This window comes from Eptesicus fuscus, chromosome 13 (genome assembly GCF_027574615.1).
Source record: "Eptesicus fuscus isolate TK198812 chromosome 13, DD_ASM_mEF_20220401, whole genome shotgun sequence".
Classification (NCBI taxonomy): Eukaryota; Metazoa; Chordata; class Mammalia; order Chiroptera; family Vespertilionidae; genus Eptesicus; species Eptesicus fuscus.
In genome coordinates, this window is record NC_072485.1 from 74648348 (window position 1) to 74670940 (window position 22593).

General features: G+C 44.9%; 1 protein-coding gene and 1 non-coding gene across 2 annotated transcripts in view; both read right to left on the reverse strand.

The window, feature by feature from the left end:
• Window positions 1–22593, reverse strand: part of TRIM44 (tripartite motif containing 44) — an 86311-nt gene that overhangs the window by 19016 nt on the left and 44702 nt on the right. The gene's annotated exons all lie outside the window — the stretch shown is intronic.
• LOC114233556 (small nucleolar RNA SNORA29) lies at window positions 6976–7111 on the reverse strand. The gene has a single exon (XR_003619704.2). It is a non-coding gene; the product is annotated as a small nucleolar RNA SNORA29 (small nucleolar RNA).

The following is a 22593-nucleotide window of genomic DNA, read 5'->3' on the forward strand; positions in this document are numbered from 1 at the left end:
ACTGACCCAAGCCGGCTGGGGAGTTGTTTGTTTTTTAATACATTTGCTGTGAGACAAGGAAGCCCCTACTAAAGATGATAAGTCCATTTTAGAAGTTTAAGAAAAGCCTATGGAACTACTCATTTTACGTTCAGCTGGGAAGAGAAAACTCATTTCCTTCCCAAACCGCTTCTCCAGTCTCTCCTAAGCCCCCTCCCCCGACATCGTTGAGATGTCATTGACATAAACATTGTGTAAGTCTAAGGTGTACAGGACAATGATTTGAGACACTTATTGTGAAACGTTTTCCACAACAAAGTTTCTTATGTCACATCTTCACCTCCCATAATCACCAGGCTGTTGTTATGCTGTCTGATTTCGGGCAGTGCTCTGAGCCCGTGGGGGGTGGGGGGGGGGGGTGGGGGACGGTTGGGGAAGGGACCTATACTTGTCTTGCCCACTGAAGAGGACGGAAGGACCAGGCTTTGAAAAGGGGGTGCGACGCACGGTGCGGCCTAGCAGCCAAGGGAACTCTGGTCCATGTGCGACGCAAGATGATCACCCACTCAGCTCTGATTCGCTGTAATTGGCCGGAATGGTCACAGCATGGCTGTAAGGCACTCTCCCTAGGGGTCAACACCAGACTCTCAAGTTAGGCCCAGAACTGTGAAGGCTGTCTCGGCTGCAGGGGGGAGGGGGGGGGGCAGTAGGGGGAGAGGGAGTGGCCTGAGCCCACGAATCTGACATAACTCCACACCAGAGGCTTTCTTCTCTCCCTCATTCCAACTCCCCTCTGGTAAAGAACAGTAATGGCATTGAAATCCACAGATAATCCTTAAAGCTCTGTGGCAGCTCCAGTTCTAAACGCCCCCTTCACAACTGACGGTTTTAACAGCTGCTAACAAGTCACAACAAGAACCTTTCTTGCTCCAGCCTCGAGTATCAATATATCCTTTCTCTTTCTCGACCCAAATCGTAACCAGCCTTCAAGTCTACGACTTCCATGCAGGCTGACCACTTGTCTCTCACCTGTCGGGTCAGAGTCTGGTCCTCCTGGTAGGGCTGAGGGGCACCGAAAGGCCACTGTTTGTGGGAGTGGTGGGAATGGAAGGCCCTGCGGGCTGGGGACCAGGTGAGAGCTGGAAGCAGCCTAATGAAGACACAGGTGTGAACAGTTGCCAGGGAGGCGAGGCTGGAGTCCGAGCTGGTGGAGAGGCGCAGAGTGGCGGCCTTGAGCGGTGAGCCATCTCCACAAACAGGACAGCTCATTACGAAGGCCCGACTTCAGAAGGTCCGGGAAGGCCAGAAGGTGAGGTGCAAGGTGAGCAGGAATAAGAGTTTGGGCTGGAGACTGAACTGTGGTTAGCTTTGGAGGCCTCTTTAGGAAGGCCTGGCTGTGTGGCTTGTGGCAAAGGCCCATCGTGTTCAAGAGAGACACACAAGGTTGAGCAGGAAGCACTCTGTGAAATCCGTTTCCCTGGCACGGATCACCAGCCACCACGGTGTCTCCTGTGGTGCTTTAACCCAGGTGCTGCTCCTGGGCGTGGACTGTGACCCATCACAACCCTGATTAGCAGCCGTGTGTCTAAGATTTGGGAGATGAAGGCATAAGGGATCAGCATCCCCATCCCCACTTGTACCTGTCACCTTCCCCTGATGAAGGCAGTTACAGGTTTAGAAAGAGTGGGGGGCAGTCTAGGCCCCCAGGTGGCAGACCCTGGAGTAATGGATGCTGGCCCTAGTGCGGGCAGGATGCTCCCCAGGGCGTTCCATGTCTCTTGGGTGTAGCAGAGGCACTGCTGGAATACAGCTGTCCTCGTTTCATTACTTTGTTTGTGTTTTGTTTTGCTTTACTTTGGGTTGGTGTTGCTTAAGAAGGTCGGAGTTTGCCGATATCATAATCCCTGCCTATCACACTTCCAGGCACACAAGACAGAGGATGTGAAGGCGATGTTCGGAGCTACTCCTCCAGCTGCCGGCCAGCTGCTCAGGGACCCATCACCTTGCTTTGCTGAAGCAGACCTGCCTCCTCCTCCAGGCCCCCCTGCCTTCCCAGAGGTCAGTCACAAGTTCACATCCAGCAACAAGCAGCGATACAAATGGAGTGCCTGCTGGGAATATCTTTCTAGTGTCAAGCAGCCATTAAAAGCACTTAAGGAAATCACAAAAGGGAGGTGCGAGAATACTTTGGGGAAGGGTCACAGGACAGGGAGGGCAGAAGAAAGCCTCAGCCCACCTTCTACCTTAGAGGGGAAAACAGGCTATAAAAAGCCAAGTTGATGCTAAAGAATGGACCTGCGCTGGGGAATTGCTGAACACCGTATCTTTCAGCCACTCCCCTGCTGGGGCCCAAACAGGTCAGGGAGCCTGGGAAACTTGCTAACACAAACAGAGTAAAAGAACATTTTAAGGAATTATGCATTTTATTATTTTTTAATGTTTATTGAATTTATTGGGGTGACATTGGTTAATAAAATTATATATAGGTGTCAGGTATACAATTCTGTATACTGTATTGTGTATTCACCATTCCAAGTCAAGTCTCCTTCCATCACCATTTATCCCCCCTTTACCCTCTTCTACTTCCCCTATGTCCCCCTCCCCCCTTGCTCCCTCCCTCTGGTAATCACCATACAGCTGTCTGTGTCTATGAGGTTTCTTCTCTGTTTTTTTTTTGTTTTTTTTTTGGCTTAATCCCTTCACCTTTTCACCCAGCCACCCTCTGACAGCTGTATCTATGAATCTGTTGCTATTCTGTTTGTTCATTTATTTTGTTCATTAGATTCCACATATAAGTGAAATCATATGGTACTTGTCTTTCTCTGACTGGCTTCTTTCACTTAGCATTACTTTCCAGGTCCGTCCATGCTGTTACAAAAGGTAAGATTTCCTTCCTTTTTTACGGCTGAGTAGTGTTCCATTATGTAAATGTACCACAGCTTTTTTATCCACTCATCTACTGAGGGGCACTTGGGCTACTTTAAATAATGCTGCCATGAACGTAGGGGTGCATATATTATTGCAAATTATGTTTTGGGTTTCTTCAGATAAATTCCCTGAGGTGGAATTGCTGTGTCATACCATTTTCAATTTTTTTGAGGTAACTCCATACTGCTTTTCACAGTGGCTGCACCAATCTGCATTCCCACCAAGCCATTGTGTATTTAAAAATGTATTCCATGAGCATGTGTTACCGTCAGTACTTATATCTACTCTCTCATCCAATTTGCACTGCCATGTCTATGAAGAAGACATTATGAGTCCTCGTTGAGATGCGGAAACTAAGGTTCAGGGAGGTCAGTTGTTGCCCGCATTTGGGGCCCAGGTCTGTCTACCTGCAAAGCCAATATTCTTCCTACCAAAAAGGACGTGGAGCTGGGCCGTGAATCCTTGCCATCGGCACCTTTCTGACTTACGGGTCGGTGGCTTGTTCTCCTGGGTTAAGTGGGTACAAGTGGGGTGTCTGTAGGGCACAGTGGCCTTTCCTGTCCACCTGATTAAAGGAAGAGTAACCTGTCTGTCTAAAGTGGGCTGATGGAATCTTTCTTCAGTCTTCTAGCCGGTTATAACCATCTGAAAGGAAGTACTGGGAACGGAGCTAAGTAGACAATGTAACCTTGGGGAAGTCACTTTCCTCTCTGAGTTTTAGTGACCTCATCTGTCAAATGGGTCCAATAACCCTGTGTAACAGAGTAGTTGTGACACTAAACAGATGTCTTATTAAGGTCCTTAATGCTGTGTTTGGCACAACGTAAATATGTTATGAATGATAGCTGTCGTTGCAATTTCTGGTTTACCTCACCGAAACAGTTTTGGAAAATGCAGAGTTGAAAATAATTGTTTAAGTCACGAGTTTGTTTCGAGGCTAAGAATGACTACAACCAAAGAAGGGCAGAGGAAGCGCAGGCAGCCTGGGTTCAGGAAAGAGAGCCACTTTCTCTCGGCTGGTCCCTTCTCTTGCTGTTCCATCATCTCAGACTGAAGCCCGGCTGTTTAGAGACTAGGAACTCCTACTACAGCTACATATGGCAGGAACCTTGAGCATTTTAAAAGTCAAAAGACAAGTGTAGGAGGAATTAATGCAAATGGCTTTGCTGCTTGTTATATAGTCCCCTGAAGGCGCATTTGTTAGAGGAACTCTCTCACGATGGGCAGCTCCTCGGGAGGGCAGTTTGGGCTGGTTCCAGGGCATGCCCGCCAGCTTAATTGAGCAGATAGCATTGAACAGGAGAGTCAGGCTGATCCTGGGGCCTCGCCCAGGCTACTCATTCTGACCCCCACAGGGGCACAGCGACCTAGGGGTTCTGACTCAAAGCTGCTCTGGTGGTAGCTGCACCCCCTGCTCTCTGTCCACAGAACCCACAGGCCACGCTGCAGTGGGGCAGCGTCTATCTCCACCCTCATTTCTGCATCCTTTTCAGAAAGGCGTTTTGTGCTGAAGCAAGACTAACCCTGCCCAGGGAGAGAGTAAAATGTGCTTCCAATCACGGGCCCTGGGGGAAGGGGTGAGCAGTGGGGCAGACTGCCCGGGCATGCAGAGGGCTGTTTTCTTTTAGCAAACACTGCAAGCATTATTGCCATTTGAATCTGCAATAACAGAGAATAGGAGGCTCAGAGATTCCACTCGGAGCTAGATTCATTTGTGTTTTAACTAATCCCCCAAACAGTGTATTTGGTTCGACATAATTTCCTGTAAGATAGTAAACGTTGCAGTACAGGACAAGTGTTAGTAGAGTTGTGGCATGAAGGCAGCCAAGAACAGAAACTTCTTTAAGGTTATTGCATTGGTCTTATCGGGGCTTATATTTCTAGGTAGAGTTGGAAAACTAGTTCTTTCCAGTCTGTTTTTCAGGTATTGACAGCAGAGTCAGGCGACGCGTGTGTAACAATGAAGGCTCTGCAGACCCAGAGGGGAAAGCACGCTCCCCACAGAAAAGGGCAGACAGTGAAATCCCACAGCTAGTGTTTCACTGGAGGCTTTTCAACCATAAAAAAGCTGTTGAGAGTTAAGATCACTTAGAGCTAGAGAGAGAAATTCTGTTCTCTTCCAAGCCAAATTTTAGAAAGGGTCTTTCCCTTTTTTTTGTTAAACAAACAACACATTTCCAGACTGACTGGTATATGTGCACGTGGCATATGTGTGTATGCACACATACATATACACACTCACACACACAAAGACACACCCATCTAACTTCAGTTTGCAGCCTCTATTCCTCCTTTGATTTGCCTTGTAACTCCTGAGTCAGTAATCCTAACTGTGTGGCCCACTTTTAGTAAGGGGCAACTCCGACATATTTAAAAGATTTAGCTGAAATAGGTGTGGCATTAAAATGTAGAATTTTTATAGAAATTTAGTAGGATACTCATATTCTATAAACCACCACATCGCTTCCTTTTTAATTTCCAGAACCCTTGAATGAGGAATCATAATATTGGGTCTTATGGGTTATTTTCCAGGTTCCCTTTCACCTCTGAGATCCCAAGCCTTGAAGAGGATATGTTTGGCATAGATATACCTAAGAAGATATCTCCTGGAGAATCCCCTACAGATAGACAGGCTAGATGTCTAGAGCAGTGGTCGGCAAACTCATTAGTCAACAGAGCCAAATATCAACAGTACAACTATTGAAATTTCTTTTGAGAGCCAAATTTTTTAAACTTAAACTTCTTCTAACGCCACTTCTTCAAAATAGACTCGCCCAGGCCGTGGTATTTTGTGTAAGAGCCACACTCAAGGGGCCAAAGAGCCGCATGTGGCTCGTGAGCCGCAGTTTGCCGACCACGGGTCTAGAGCATTATGGCCCACATATTGTTTCAAACATGAGGGAGGCCGTTTCTTGGAGAGCTAAGTACAAAGGATCTAATTCCCCCACAATCTGGCATTTCAGACTTCGACAATCATCCCTCTACTTCACAGATAGCCCCTTGCCATAAATATGAGTTCACATCATTAATCCCAAACTGAGCACATTCTGCTCCCCAGTGGGCCTCTGTCTAACTATTCACCTTCGACCCCAAAAAGGCTACATCAGTGTGTGGCTGACTGACAGGGAGATTACTGGCACCAAACACATCGGCAGCCTTGCTGGCTGTGCACATGAACACAAGATCATCTTGGGGTACCCTAAAAGCCGGTCTCTCAGTCAGCAAGGCTTTCCCTCTCCCCTCTCTAATGAAATCTGACTTTAATTCGGGCCTATTACCTCGGCCTACACACCCATTCACAAAGAAACCAGCTTGCACAAGTTTGCCGCTATGCACAGCAGATTACCTCCACTGTGCCCTTCCAGGAAAGGGCCATCTCTCAGGCACACACTTCAGTCTGACCAAGCATTCTCTTGGCTGCATGAATGCAAAAACATATGCACACACACAGGGTGTCCCTCATTTCCTCTGGAGAAATGGGAGCCTGGGCAATACTTTAAGTACTCATTTTCCAACATAAATTAGAATGGAGTATCGCAAATACCAGTGACATCTGCATGAATCCAAAATGTATTCATTATGGTCAGTGCTATCACAATGAAAGGAAATGCATTCTAATGGCAGGACATTTGAAATAATGTGTTGCGGGATTCTGCGTCCATAAAAGCCATAATGAAGAAACAGGAGCGTGGCAAATAAATTAAAAGGAGTAACAGGGACACAGGGTAGCTTCAAGGGCTCCAGGCAATGTCAGTGAGAAGGCACATTCGCTCAAGGAGCAACAGGGAGAAAGTTCGGATGGTTTGGAGATAGAAGAGGCAAGAAGAGCATTAGGCTGGTGTTCTGGAGAACTGAGGTTTGAATCCTGGCTCTGCTATGGGCTAACTTTGTGATCTGGGGCAAGTTATGTGAGTCTCTCCTGCCACCTCACATTGGTCGTCTGTAATACCAGGGCAGTCTACCTTGCAGGACTGTGCAAGGAGGAAATGAGAGAACACATGGAAAGTGCTTGGCAGAGAGTGTGATGTATAATAAGCCTACAGTGAACACTGGCTTTATTTTATTTTTTATTTTCTATTCAGCCATTTCATATAGGAGGAGGATACAAATAAGTCCTTCTTCGATCATGGCACTTTTAATCTACCCCATAAGCATAACCATTAAAATCTATTATTAGGAGAAAATGTGGTAGTCAAACCGGAAATTAAACATTAGCTTTTGTTTTTCTTTTTGTTATCACTAAATAAAGGTACAGCTCTGGGATTTTTAGGCATCACTTAGATCTCCAAATCTCAGTTTCTTCTTTTATTAAGTAGAGCTAATAATACCTGCTCTACCTACTCAGGAGCTTGTTATGAGGACCAAGTGAGACAAAATGTGTTTGGCAGATATTATTGGCTGTCTGACTTAGTCATTCCCAACTCACTCTCCTTGCTCTACCCTGGAGGGTAGAAGAGTTGAGTAATTGCATACAATGCTAATACTGCAGTTGGGGGTGTGTGTAGCCCAGTTCAAGACCATGAGGCAGAAGGATAAGTCTTCTGGTTTAGGAGGGTTGTTCATTGGCAAAGTGTCTACTTTTCTGATTAACAGACACGTGTCCCTTCTTCTGGCATCTTTTTTATTCCTGAAAATGCATATGCTATCCAAGCCTGCAGCCCTTTTTACATCATAAGGCAGCAAGCATGAAGGAAAAGCTCACGGAGTCTCAGAGACACAAGGCAGTACTGACATTAGCCACTGAACCTCAGCCAGCAGTCAGTCACCTCCCTCCAAATTTACTGCATGAAACAAATAAACCTTCCTTTGCTAAGGCTACCTATACCAGAGTTTTCTCCTCCTCAAAGCGGAACACAGTTCTGATACAGTGCATAAGTACTCTGGAGAATTAAAAGCCCTATATCTAAGTACATCATCATTTTTCTGCCAAGATATCATTCCCTTGGACCTCTCTGGCTAATTTATGTATGCCCTGTAAACAGATTTAGTAATATCTCCTCTAGGAAGCTTTCCAAGACCCTGTCCCCAGCTGGACTGGCATTTCCCCCACCCTTCGGCCATCTCAAGGTACTCCATGAACCCTCTATCAGTACATGTTATTCTGTTTTCTAATTATTCATTTACTTGTCTCTTTGCCCTACCAGTTAGTTAAAATGTCTCAGCAACAATGATCCCTATATCCATTTAAATTTTTTCTAGCACTTGGCATATACCTGGCACACAGTAGATAACTCATTAACTATTTGTTGAAATACTGAATAAACCAACAAAAGAATGATCTGAAAGGATGAGAAATAAATGATAAACAGCCTGGGGTGCCTTATTATCTGTCCATTCATATTTTTGAAATACTGCAAATAGCTTTCTAATTCCTGTTACTGCTTTCAGGAACTCTAGATTGGGAAGCATAGGACTAGGCAGTGATTTTTTATTGTTTTTAAAGTTATTCCACTTGACCCTTGTTTGAGTTCATGACATTCCTCTACTGGTACTTACTCCCTACATTATTTTTATGCAGTGTATTTAGTCCATACTTATCTACACAAAAATTATTTTCTTCTTTGTTGTTTTAGAATTTATCCCTTATAATAACCAAGACACCCTGGGAACAATCCCATTTGGCACCAAAACAAATATTCACGTTCCCCAGCGGCTCCCTTCCCAGGTGTCTGAGCAATGTCCGTGTGACAGGGGCTTCTGGGAATTTCCTGCTCACTCTGCCATGTCTGAGTCCTTACATCCCTGAATGCAGTGTGTAGCTGCCAGGGGTGGGCCTATAATATGTGGCTCTCTGTGTCCCCTCTTTCTAAAGCCAGCTTGTCTCTGTGACTTGTATAGATCACAGCCTTCTTAAAGTATGATTTCAGGTCCCACCGCCAGAAAAATAAGGTCAAATAATGCAGCATTATCATTCACACTACAAATCAGAAACATGCTCCACTGTTATATGCATGTTTTAAAAAAGTCCACAAGGTGAAGTGGTTTCCTTGACAGTCGCCAATGTCAAGCCTCAAGTCTGAACTCCCTGTTCCCCCTGCCTGCAATGTTCCCCACGCCCATTTTTGCCTGGCTGGCTCCTTTGTTCTGCCAGGTTTTAGTTCAAAAGTGACCTTCATAACCCTTCTATGAACACCTTATCTATAGTACCTTCATCTCCCCAGTCCCTTCCTGTCAAATCACCCCGTTTCATTTCCGTCCTAACACTGCTATCTGAGATTATTTTATTTATTTAGTGTTTTCCCCCCCTTCAATCTCTTCCCACAAGAATTAACTTCCACCAGAGAAAGGATCTCATCTCTCTTGTTCCTCAGCAACAAGAGCTGTGCCTGGCATAATGTAGGTGCTCAATAAACACTTGTTGAAAATGAGTAAGAAGAAAGTGGGCTGTGTGTGTTCACTCAGCATTTGGCTGGCCTTTACAGAATGTCCTTTGGGGAGCGGGACTAAGGATGGGGTTGATGGCCACCACGAAAGCTCAGGGGTGTGAGGTTGGTTGGGAGGCTACCCGGAGTGATAAAAAGAGCCAGAGTCCTGGCCCTGTCACTTACAAGATATATATGAATTGGCACATATCCCTTAGCCTCTCTGCGCTTCAGTTTTGTCATCTGCGTAGTGAACTGTTTCAGAGGATTGGTGCCACAATTAAATGAGACAGTGATGGCAGAAAGTAAATAAATTAGTTCCCCTCTGCCTGTCCCGTAAGGCTGTAAAAAGAGGAAGCAGTCCAGAAGCCCTGGGAAAATGCCTTTTCCCATTCAGGCAGTCACCTTAGCAACTGCAGCGATTCTTCGCAGAGAAATCTCAACCTGCTGTACCAGGGAGTCTAGCCCACAGGCCAGTTTTGAAGTCCTGAGTCATTCGAAAGGCCCTCAGCAAGAGTCGAGCTCGCAAGACTAGTAGAGATTTATTCCTCGCTCCCCAGCCTTATATGAACTTATTAAACTCGGGCTGTTTTTCCACAGTGTAAACTTGTACATCTGCTTTCAAGCTCTTTGGGTGCAGATTCTGCCCCATCGTGTGCTTCTTCTGGTCTCATCGAAACTAGACCATTCAAAGCCATCAAAAACCTGCGTCCTCCAGCCTGCTAGAGACCCTTTTGGTGCCATCACCCCTGACTGCTATTTGCCTGTTTGAACACAATTAATTCCTAACACTCAGTTCATTCTAGCTATTCATTTGCTCATTCAATAAGCATCAAGTGAGTGCCAACTGCATACATGTCCAGTCCTGGTAATAAGAGTCACCATATACTAGCAGTTATTACATGTTAAACATCATGCTTGACTTACGAGCCTCAGGCCATTCATACCCCACAGGCACTATGATCATCCCATTTTCAGACAAGAAAACTGAAGTTGAAGAGTTTACACAAATTGCCTAGGTGCGTAGTAAAAGGAGGGTCCGCACTCTAACCCAGGGTTTCTGCGACACCAAGCCCCATTCTGTTCATTACTGTACTCTAGTAAGTAGGTCTTGAACATGCACTTGGTACTTACCAGGGTGCTGGATATGTTGGAGGAGAAGATAAGAGTTATGTTTTGAACAAAAGCAGGTATGAGAGCAAAGGCACGGGATGTAGAATAAGAAGGATGTACTCTAACTCCTGACTCTTACCACTACTAGTTCTAGCTGGGCAACCTTGGATAAGTCACTTACTCTCACTCAGTTTCCTCATCAGTGTAGGATAGGGAGAGCAAACCACCTCTTAGGTTTGTTAGAATAAAGAAATGAGATGTCTGTGGGCAACCTGTAAATTGTAAAGGTACTGAATCAAGGTCAATTTTCTTGTTTCCTTGGTTATTTCTGGTAAATGTTTGTTTAAATGACTTAGATGTGAACCTCAGGTTGTACATACAATTATACCCTTACAAGTACCATTATTAAAAGACTTGTGACCCATACTACGTCACTTGTTTAGTGCTTTACACTTCTGAAGAGTGTAGGGCATCACTTACATTTATTTGCATTTCTTACATACTGTCATTCACATTTGTTCTCTCACTTGTCCCTGATACAGGCAGAGTGGGTGCTATTGCTCCTAGGAGACTGATGAGAAAACTGAGGGACAGAGAGATTCTATTGAAGGCCTGACATCACAGATCTACTCAAAGTCTTTATTAACCATCAAACTTATGAACTGTGGGAGGTGGGAAAATAAGCAGCATTTGCCAAGCTTATTAGACATGGAATCCTGGAAGAGTAGATCAACAACTCACATAATTAGTGTTCAGTCTAATATACCTGGGTAGCCCTGCATTGGGGGATTTCCATTTATAACTGCACATGACACGCATCCTTTCAGTAGGCTGCTGAATCTTTAAGCATGCAGAGCGTCCAGCCGACACAGAACAGGTGTATGCCCTGAAATGTGGAGGAGAGACCAATCGCTGCATAGTAAGCACCATGCAAACAAAGACTGTGTCTCGTTTTGATTTCTACTATAGCTCCAACATCTAGCACTGCTTGGCACACAGTAGACATGTGATAGAATCCTATATAATAAAAGCCTAATATGCTAAGTGTCCGGTCATTGGTTCAACCAATTAAAGTGTAATATGCTAATGATATGCTAAGGACGCTCAACTGCTCACTATGACGTGCACTGACCACCAGGGGTAGACAGTGGACCAGTCAACCAGTTGCGATGACATGCATTGACCATCAGGGGGAGACGCTCTGATCGGTAGGTTAGCTTGCTGCTCGGGACTGAGCGAGATGGGCCGGACATGCACTGGAGCCCTCCCATGGTCCCTCCCTGGCTGGCTAACTTCCCGTGTCCCTCCCCAGCCCAATTGTGCATCGGTGGGGTCCCTTGGCCTGGCCTGCGCCTTCTCGCAATCCGGGACCCATTGGGGGATGTCGGAGAGCCGGTTTGGGCCTGATCCTGCAGGCCAGGCCGAGGGACCCCACTCATGCACATATTCATGCACCAGGCCTCTAGTTTGTTAAATAAGTGAATAAGGGAATGAAAGTTACAGAAATGACAGGTTCCATTGCTTTCAGAATGAGAGGCCACACAGTTTTTTTGTCAGTGATTTCAATTTCTCTATCTAGACTTCTAGACGGTGCTTAATTTATTTTCTCGGAACAAGAGACAGAGAATTGTTCCAACGGCCTTTTGCATCGTGACAGTGCAGAGGAAGGTTGCCCTGCTGTTTGTTGATGAATAGCACATTAATGAGATCTCCTTGAAACAGTCCCACCTCTATTATGCAGGCAAAATTACATTTCCCAGCATAATTATTGTGTCAGTTGAGCTCCCAAATTTTGATATTAATTGGTTCACTTGCAAAGACAACATCAACATATTAGTTTGTCAAACCTCTGGAAAACTGAGGGGAAACTCATAGCTTTAAGCAATGAATATCAACCTCTACATCTCTTTTATTCCATCTTCTGCTTATTTCCTACCAGCCAGGACTGGGCAAGTTTTATTTCTTATAATAGGTTTTAAGAGAGTAACTAATGGGTTTCTTTAAAATGTGTTATTTGTTTTTTTTACTTTTTTTTCCATCACCATTTATTCCCTCAATCCCCTCTCTTTCACCTTCACCCACTCCCCTCTAATCACCACACTGTTGTCAATGTCTATAAGTTCTCTTGGTTTTTCCTCAATCTCTCCACCTACTCCCAAACCCTCCAACCCCCACTTTACCTCCAAAGCTATCTGCCTGATCTCTATCTATGAGTCTGTCTCTATTTTGCTTGCTAGTTCAGTTTTTAAACTACATACCACTTACACTCCTCAATCCTTATTTCAGGCTCTGGAATGTAAGCTCTATGAAGGCCTGGACCTTGAATGTTTTGTTGAAAACTGTATTCCCAGCACCAAACACAATGCTTGGAACAAAGTAGCACTGAATAACTGCTGTTTCTCCTCCTATTGAGATTCACTGTCTTAAAGTAAAATCTCTTTCACTTTCCCCCCACCATCTATTTCTCTCTCTTTCTCGCTCTCTCTCTCTCACATATGCACAAACACAATCACAGACGCGTGCGCGCACGCACAGACACACACACACACACACACACACACACACACACACACACACACAAGTCTTGCTATACACTATGGCATTTTTCCCATGAAAAAATACATGAACCATGGAAGTTTGGTTAAAATGTGTCCTTAGAGGAATTTCGGACAGTCTTTGTGTTGTGTAATTGTCACCAAGCTTTCCTTCCCCGTGCCACAGGTTCACCTGATCAGGGCTTGAGACACAGGGCTAATCTCTGAGCTGTAGGTTTGATGGCTCACAAAGGCATGATAGAATATTCTCCAACATTGCTCATTCAATAATTTTTATTTTGTGGCTGACCTTATTCTACTAGAAAAAAATATTTTTCTTTTTATTGTAAGCTCTTTATATCTACTTAAGTCTGATTTTGTTCTAGATTAGAACCATGGCTTCCCTATCAAGTAGGATAGGTTCTATTTTATAAACACAAATCAATGGGATAATATGATTTAGTACACTGACTTACTAGCTCTGTAACCTTGGGCAAGGTACTGAACGTATCAGATAAAGTCCGATATGAGATTAATAATAGCACCTTCCTCCTGGGTTGTCACAAGGATTAAATGAGAGATAATTCATGTGGAATGCTTAGCTTCTTTTCATTATTATAACCTCTGAGGGTTATAATGATAGACTAACAGCCATGATGACCAAGTATCTAAACAAATTCATCACCTCTACAAGTCATCTCTTCTTCTTTTTGGGGTGTGGAGGGGGCGGGGGAGAGAGAAACATTGATGTATAGAGACACATCAGCTGGTTGCCTCCCACACATGCTGCAGTCTGGGGGTGGGGAGCAAAACTGTAACCCAGGTAGGTGCCTTTGACTGTAATCAAACCGGTGACCCTTTGATGCGCAGGCCAATGCTCCAACCACTAGCCACACCGGCCAGGGGGGCTACAAGTCATCTTTTTATTTTCTTTCTAAGGAGCCACTCTCCCTGACTCCATTCACAGAAGTAGAGATTCACAACAGGTATGCTTTGTGGGTCCTGTTTTATCCCGAAGCATGAATTGTCCTGCAGACTGTAGATAGCATTTCTGGATTGCTTCTGGCTGGGTGATGTCATTGAGGGTAGTCATTCATCTGACCCCCTGCATTTCTTTGTACAGTCTATGTAACACTCCTTTCCTCATTTGGTTCCGTAAAGCATCTTGGCTGGCTGGGGACTTGACCCTTCATTTTAGTTTGTCAAAAATCCCTAAGCAGAGGGGATGAAACCTCAATTCTAGGGGCACGCTGGGCTGGAGCATCTATGCCTGGTCTTTTCATCTAAGCAGCTTGCTGGTAATTGCTAAGTTTTCCCTTCTGAAACAATCATCCCCCCATTTCTCTCCCCACTCCCATCCTAACCTCACCCCCTGTTAATTATCAGTTCTGGAATTAAATGGCTTGCCTCTCCTGCCGTTGCCATGACAACAGTTGGCCTGCACCTGCCACTGGGTGAACAGTGTCTCTTTGAGAAGAGGCGATAGCAGTTGCTTGCTCCACAAAAGCCAGGGAGTAAACTAATGTTTACCTGTTTGGGGAGAGCAGTTCCTGTTCATTCCACCTTAGGCATTTTCCTGGCAAGCTTCACCTCCCCTTCCTTCTCAGATAAACTGCCTGCTAGCATTCAACAAAGAAAATGAAAATATTTTTCTGATAAAAATGCCAAATCCCTATTGGCTTGTCACAATTCTACCCACTAACTTTACTTATTCCAGCCAAGAGGTTAGAAGATCTGAATCTTCCGTCTCCTAAGAAAGGCAGTGTAGTACAGTATAGGAGTTGAAAACACAGAATTTTAAGCCTGACAGATCTGGGTTCTAATTCTGGTTGAGTAACTTTGTAACAGCGTGACCATGGCTTAATCACTTACATTCTTTTTTTTTTTTTTAAAAATTGGTTTTAGAGAGGAAGGGAAAGTAAGAGAGATAGAAACATCAATGATGAGAGAGAATCACTGATTTGCTACCTCCTGCATGTCCCACACTAGGGGTGGAGCCCGCAATCCAGGCATGTGCCCCTGACCAGGAATCAAACCCTGACCTCCTGGTTCATACTGGTAGGTCGATGCTCAACCCCTGAGCCACGCCGGCTGAGCAGTTCGGTCGGTTTTCCTGGTCCTTGTCTGAGGGATAAAACAGCGCACTGCCCCCAGAGCGTCTAGACCAGGATGCAACTAGCAGGCAGGGCAGCTGAGAAATGCTTCTCTCCCTACCTTCCCTGCGACTCTGTCAGCTCCTCCTTCTCCACACTGTTTTTCTCACGCTCAATCTCACTTTCCTTTAAATAGAATTGATGGAACCAGAGAGACATGCACTCACCAAGGAAACAGATGCTTTTCTGTTTTACAACCGCACTGCAACCTACGGGAACGACTGGCAGTGGTGCCGAGGAGCAGGGGAATGAGGCGTTTATGTGAGAAACTGGTTTTCTTCCCTGAAACCCCTGCTTGTGGATAAGAAGTATTTCTTTTCTGAACCTACATCCACTCGTACCTAGGCCCTGTGTCCAAACCAGCACAAGCACGTGAATGCAGTGTTTGGGGAACACCTTCCCATTTTAGGGAACCACAGTTTTGTCTCAGCCTTTGGCCACCTTCCTAAAAGGTCTGAAGCTACCTCTTTGCAGTCATTGGCTAGAAACTTCATAGCAGCTTGAAAAAAAAAGAAAGGAAAAGTACCTAACAACCAAAACAACACACACCAGCTTCTGCTCCCAGCATGTGGCACAGATGCCCGACGTGGGCTTCTGGGTAAAGAGATGAATGCAGTCCCTGGAGGCCGTCGGGAAAATGAAATGATTGACCCCTTGCATGCCTCTCACTGGGAGGAAGTAAGAAGATGCTGGAGATCGGCAGGTTCCTCCTAAAATAAAAAAGTCACCCCTAACAACAATTTCGCTGTGGCTGCTGCAGGTCAGAGGGGCATAACCAATGACATCAAATTTACTTATTCTGAAAACACAGACTGGAGTTTTGTGACCTCCTAAAATCTATTATGCTTAGTGCCAGTTCAAAACGGTTCAGGAGACAGGCACGGAGGAAGAGAGCAGGCTCTGGCCAGACTCCTCAGCCCTGCGTCTAACTCAGGGACAAATGTGACATCAATTTGATCCTTTGACTGGTTTTTAAAACGTCTATAGCCTTGAATCTATTTGGGAAATGTTGGTGTTTTAGCATTCCTTCTCTCCATTAATCTAGGAGAAACTAGGTAACAACCTTCCAAACTTGATTTTAACTTAGAGAAAGGCAGGAGCTGTCAAAATAGGGGTATGAATAAGATACAAATCCAACAAACAGTCCCCTTTACAACTACTTTATCTCAGTTACTAGTTTTTCCATTTAAAAGAGGAAACCAAAAGGAGAATACTTTCAAGGCTTCATAGCATCTTTGTCCTTTAAGTATAATGGGATGTGCTATTTTGATGGGGAAACTTAGTCATAAAGGAAAGCAAACGATATATCCATAACAATTCATGAGATGTCCTACGGGAAGAAGCCCATCAGATTCGGAAGTCTGTCCATTTCTTCTACAGACAGGACAATGCTGAAGTCAAGAGGTGAAGTCTAATAGGAAACGGTACCAGCGTCTTGGCATTTCAGTATGACGTACAAAGCCCTTTGGAGAGTGGACTCACCCACCGTTCCACCTCATCTCCTGCCACGTCCCCTCGTGCACTTCCTCACCTTCCCCACACAGCATGTGTACTCTCCCTCCTCTGAGCCTCTCACATGCTGGTCTCGCTGCTTGACTGGCCTTCCCACCTTTCCACCTAGAAAGGCCTACCCCTACCCATCCTTCAGAGTGCAGCACAAATGCTCTCTCTTCTGGTCTTCTATGCTGAGTTAGTTATCCTACTCTATATCCAACATATTTCTATAGAGAATCATTATAGTGCAGTGGTTAAGAGCCCGCATTCTCAAGTCACACGAATCTGAAGGCCGGCTCTACCATCTTTTGGTGTACGACCTCGTGTATGTATAGCTTCTCTGTGACTGTTTTCTCATCGCAGATGAGAAATGAAGATAATGTATTAACCACTTGTTAAGACTGTTGTAAAAAATAAATGAGATGATGTATGTAAATGTTTAAAATACTTCCGGCACATAGCTGGCATTTAATAAATGCTTCTTTATAATAATTTATAATTATACCCTGTAATAATAATAATTATATTGCACTTAAATGTGCAATTAAAGCTGTTTAATTAGTTCTCTCTTTCAAACTAGACTTTGAGATCTTTAAATGCAAGAACAAAGTCTTTTATCATCTTCACATCCCTGAGGCCCAGCATGGGGCCTGCCACCACAGTAGACAGTCAAAAATGTTGAGCAAATGAAAGAAAGAATTCCTCTGCAATCTTTTCCGCTTAAGAAATTAGAGAACAGCTCTCCTAAAAGTGAATGTTATCCTGGTAAGCTCTGAGGCCAAAGGTATAAACAAGGTTAGCCTGCCAAACATCACAATTACTGCACTGGATGGCAACCAGAAGTGGGCTAGAGTAACACCACAGCACGCACAGTGACATCCAGGCAGGCGGGTGTATGTTATACTGCAGGCTGCTCCTAGCCAGCATTTCCTGTGTGAGGCAAATGGAATAAGGCCACCTTTGGCCAAATTTTCCAACTGTGAATGGATTCTCTGGTTATATACATCCACACAAAATAAAATAAAGTTGTGATTCTCACAGGCAAATATCTGAAAATCAATTATTTTAGCAAGGAGGCTTGCTTTTATTATAGGTAGGCAGCACAATGCATGGCATGGTTTCATCCTTCATTTGGGTGAGTAAAAAGAAAGACAACCTACATCAGCAGTGGAAAACAAAGCCAGCTCAGGCTCCCTAGCATGGAGATGTGACAGTTAAGAGACAGTGCTGAAGGCCACTAAGATGTTGGAACTCCACTTCTGTATGTTAAGCAGCCCTGACACTTCCATTCCATGTCACAAGTATCAGCCATTTTCTTTGGCTTCCAGCTAGGCCTTCTGAAATGAAGATAATGCAAAACCAAACCATGAATCTGCAATCAGAGGACAAAGGAAACTTAAGTGTACCATTGACTCAGTTTTCTTTTATCTCTACAAACTAAGTCATCTGGAAGAGAAATGCCATATCTAAGAACATATGGTTATTATTTTAGAGGGGGTAGGAAAGGGTACCTACTATACAGCCCCCCAAATTTTTAAAAAATGAAGATTTTAAAAAACCTACAAAGTTATAGCACCTATAAGTAGATTTTTTTCTATGCCACATTTGATAAAAGACTATATTCCTCCATATAACTATATCCCAAAAAAACTGGGGGAAAGACTAATATTTGCAGGGAAATAAAAACAGACTACAAGGAAACAAAGAGGCTGGATGATCAGCTCAAGGTCACCGTCAGTCACAGGCAGACCAAGAATAAAGGCAGGTCAGCCCGTCCGTTTTGAGACCCTCCTCCTTTGGAACTTGCTGCCTGTTTGATCACAGAATCAGCATCGGTCAGATTCACACTGATCTCAGCAGGAGCTTTTTGCCTGAATTAAGAGCCAGCTCTGAAGATGAAAAATTCTACAGAAGTCCCAAGTATGGCTGTCGTTATTAAAAAGCCATTTGCCTCTTATTTTTTTTTAAAAAACAACACAGAAAATCTCAACAGCAAATCACACTTTAATATTGATCTTGCTCCTTTCTCCTCTGAGCACAAGAGTTGAAGGGTCCTTCCCTCTGACTTCCTCCCACTACACAACAGCATTCTAGGCAGCAGACCCTGTTGCCACCCCCTCTCTTGGAATATATATTACTTCTCAGCAGGCTCCCTGCAGGAGTAGAGAAGGAGCCAATCTGTGCGGGAGCAAACACAAGATCTCCAATTATAGCACAGAGAAGACAGAAAATTGCCACCCAAAGTGTAAATTACTTTTTTTGCTTGGGAAAAAAAAAAGAATCACTCTGGGTTTCAAAGACGCCCTTTTAGAAGATGACTCCACGGTGGTTAATATCCCTGTTCTGCATATCAGGACTTTTGCTCCTCCACACTCTCCAAGAACCCTAGCCATCGACATCACAGAATGCAGGATTTGAAGAGTAAACTACCACACAGAAGGGCAACCGGCAGCTATTCTGCGGGGCCAAAGGAGGCTTGGCTGGCCGCTCCTCAGGCAGTCTACACGCACCTCTTTTGCTGCTGACCCTCAGAGGACACTGCGAAGATCAAATGAAGAAATGTCCCTTTATAATGCCAGAGGCTAAAGAGAGGAGAAGCGCTTGCAGAAAACAGAGGCCACAGTGGTTCAATGTCAAGGCAAGTAAGACCTCCCAAGTTAGAGAAGCAAGACCAAACGGACCCTCTGAGGATTGTGGGTGAATCCTCTTGGTTTTCATTCGGGGTCACAGAGAAGTGTGCTGGCCTCTTGGAGCTAGTCCGAATGGCGGGTGAGGACACAAGCCCTGAAGCCAGACCGCGTTAAAGTCCTAGCTCTGCCACTTCCGAGCTGTGTGACCCAGGGCTAGCTAATGTTTCTGAGCATTAATTGCCTTGTTTTACAAGTAGGATAATAACTGTTTAAAAGCTTTACGTGAGGATGAAATGAGAATACATATAAAGCACTGTAGAAAGTAAACCTTCAGTAAATGGTAGCTCTGATCATTACTGTTGTTAATTAGCAGGACAACTACACAATAAAATTCAGGGCAAGAAAAAGATACGACCAGAAGTACAGATATTTGGCCACTTCATGCCAAACAGCTTGCGAAATCAAAACTGAAAAGAGGAAAGAAGGCAGGGAGACTCCAGCTGGTAAGAAGGAAAGAGAAAACATTGATCTATTACAGACCAATACGTTTCAACAGGGCAAGACTCTTGCTTTGTTCCTGCCACTGGGAATAGTGGTTGGAATCCAATTCTCCCTGAACTTCTGTGCAGACTGCGGGGACGTGACTGTGGTTACGTATGCAGGAATGCAGGATCTGAAGAGTAAACTACCACACGGAAGGGCAACAGGCAGCTATTCTGCGGGGCCAAAGGAAGGCTTGGCTGGCCGCTCCTCAGGCAGTCTACAAAGCTGGCAAAGAGACACAGGTTCACTAATCCAAGCAGACCTGGGACTCAGGCTCTCCAGATGAATTGCTCCTCCATCCCCTGTGCAGGCAGACCCCAGCTTCCTTTCCGTCACCCTTACACTTCACACCCTCATTTAATACTGTCAGCAATAAAGAAACCTCAGGAGCAAAACTCTGTTTGGCTTATTGAGATGTAGAGTCTATCATAAATAAGAGAACTTTCTGATCAAAGGCAGTATGCCCTGAAGTGCTAATTGGAATAAACTGAGCCAAGTGGTAGTTCAACACAAACAAACTGAATGGAACCAATAAGTATGAATTTAAAGGTTAAAAAGGAAATCTGACTCCTCTTCCTGCCAAATTGGAACATACTTTTCAAGTGTTCATTGTACCAAAAAGCAGTTCTGTCAAGTCCCAGTTTAACAGAATCCCCGCTGACACCGTGGCAGCTCGGCTGGGGGAAACAGCTTGACATCGTGGTTGCTAGTAAAGAAACGCCATGCTTCACGACTGTCTTCTCAAAATGACACGAAGATTCAGCTATTAAATTCTAAAGCCCGTCTCTCACACTGAAGAGGACCTTTGAAGGGAGTTAATCTCTTCATAAGGGCCCTGAATCTTCCAATCAACGAGACTGGCATGTGACCATCCAGACAAGAAGAGTGTTCATACTAATCAGACTCTCGCAAGACAGAGTGCCACTGCTACCCTGTGGAGTCTGCACACTGCACTTCTAAGGTGTCTTCTTTCTACTGGTCCTGTTTGAACTCTCTTTCTGGAGGAAAACAAAGGTCTAGGGCTCTGCTTGGCCTGGATTTTAAGGAGCTAGAGAGCTAGTCTTAGGAGAAGAGGTGGAGTGCCAGCCAATGAAGTAATTTAAAGAGTGTGTCTAAACCAAAGGTCTATGCAAAATGGTGACAATTTAGTCAATAATTAGACAAGATGTTGATTTAGGCTTTCATCCTCACGAGCATAGTCTAACTAGTGTCCCAAGCTCTGGTGTTTAAAATTCCTGAATGTCTTCCCACAGCCTGCAGGGGAGGGCTCAAATACCTTAAGGAGGCCTACAGGCCCTACATGAGCTAGCTAGACTCTGCTTTCTTGCCTCCACTGTTCTCTTGTCTAGAGCTTTTACATAAGTTGTTCCCCAGAACAACCCCCACCCCTGCTCCACCTGTGTCTGCCTCATTTTTCAGACCGCTGTTTATATATAACCTTTTCCGGTAAGCCTCCCCTTTTCCTCCAAGACTCACTTAGGAGCCCCCCCCCTTTTTTTTTGAAGGGAGGGGGAGAGATGGAGAGAGAAACATCGATGTGAGAGAGAGATACATCGATTGGTTGCCTCCCGCATGTGCTCCAATCAGAGCCAGGGATCGAGCCTGCAACCAAGGTACATGCCCTTGACTAGAATCAAACCCTGGACCCTTCAGTTCGTGGGCCTACACTCTATCCACTGAGCCAAATAGGCGAGGGCAGGAACCCTTCTTAAAGTAGCCAAAACTTCGCTTATCATAGCACTTCCCCCACCATATAGGTGCCTGGTTATATGCTCATCTCTCCCACTAGACTTAGGATCCACAAGATTAGGGACCATGTCTGTTGTACTTACCATTATATATCCAGTTATCCAGGATATAGCACAGTGCCTCCCATAGAGTAGGGTCATAAGAAAAGAAAGGGAGGGAGGAAGAGAAGGAAGGAAGGAAAGGAAGGAAGGAAGGAAGGAAGGAAGGAAGGAAGGAAGGAAGGAAGGAAGGAAGGAAGGAAGGAAGGGTGTTCCTGAGAATGGCCAGAAGATGAAGTTGGAAGAGATTCCTTGAGGCTCTGTAGGCTTAAAGCAGGGCACCCGTGGCTTTGCCACAGTAGTCAAGGAGCTAGATCTAGGCTGAGAACCACAGTTCCCAAGGGAGGGAAGCACCAGGAGATGCAGATGTAGGAACAGCACTCGGCACAAAGAAAGAGGCTCAGGATGTGGGGCAGGAGAAAGGGAAAAAAGGGACTGTACTTGTTGGTTTGCAAAGAAAACCAAACAAAGAAGGGCTGAATCCTGGCTCCCTAGTAAAGTAACCTTGGACAATTCATTCAGCTTCTTTCAGCGAGAAACCTAAACTACATTAGTGATTTTCAAACAGCTCTGAGGGAACCTAGGTTTCTGCAGAAGTCCCTCGTGGTCTAACGTAACGAAGAGAGGAGGCTCGCCAGCAGATGTGGGCCCCAACTTTAACCAGACAAGAATTGTTTCTGTGCATTGGAGTTCCACTTAAAGCCCGTTTGAAAAGAAGGGTGCTTATGCTGCAACTAAAGTTCTGAACAGCAGTGGCCCGGATGACCTTTCTAATACCTTGTGGCCTTAGCAGTCCTTGATCCTGTGGAGCAGCGGGGACCATCTGGACATTGTACTTTACTCTGTGCACATGCCCCTCAATTGTGTTGATGGCACAGCTACTGCATTTCCGAGAGCCTGTGCTCACTGCCTGAGCAGGATGACAGGGATGGTAAGTACACCAAGTCCAGGTTCACTGCGAGGCTGAGGCCAAAATGAAATTCACTTTTAAATTTCATGTGGTGATGCAGAAGCACAAAGGAGCACTTTTTCCCCTAAACAAAATTTTGTGTTCCTATGATCTAGGATTC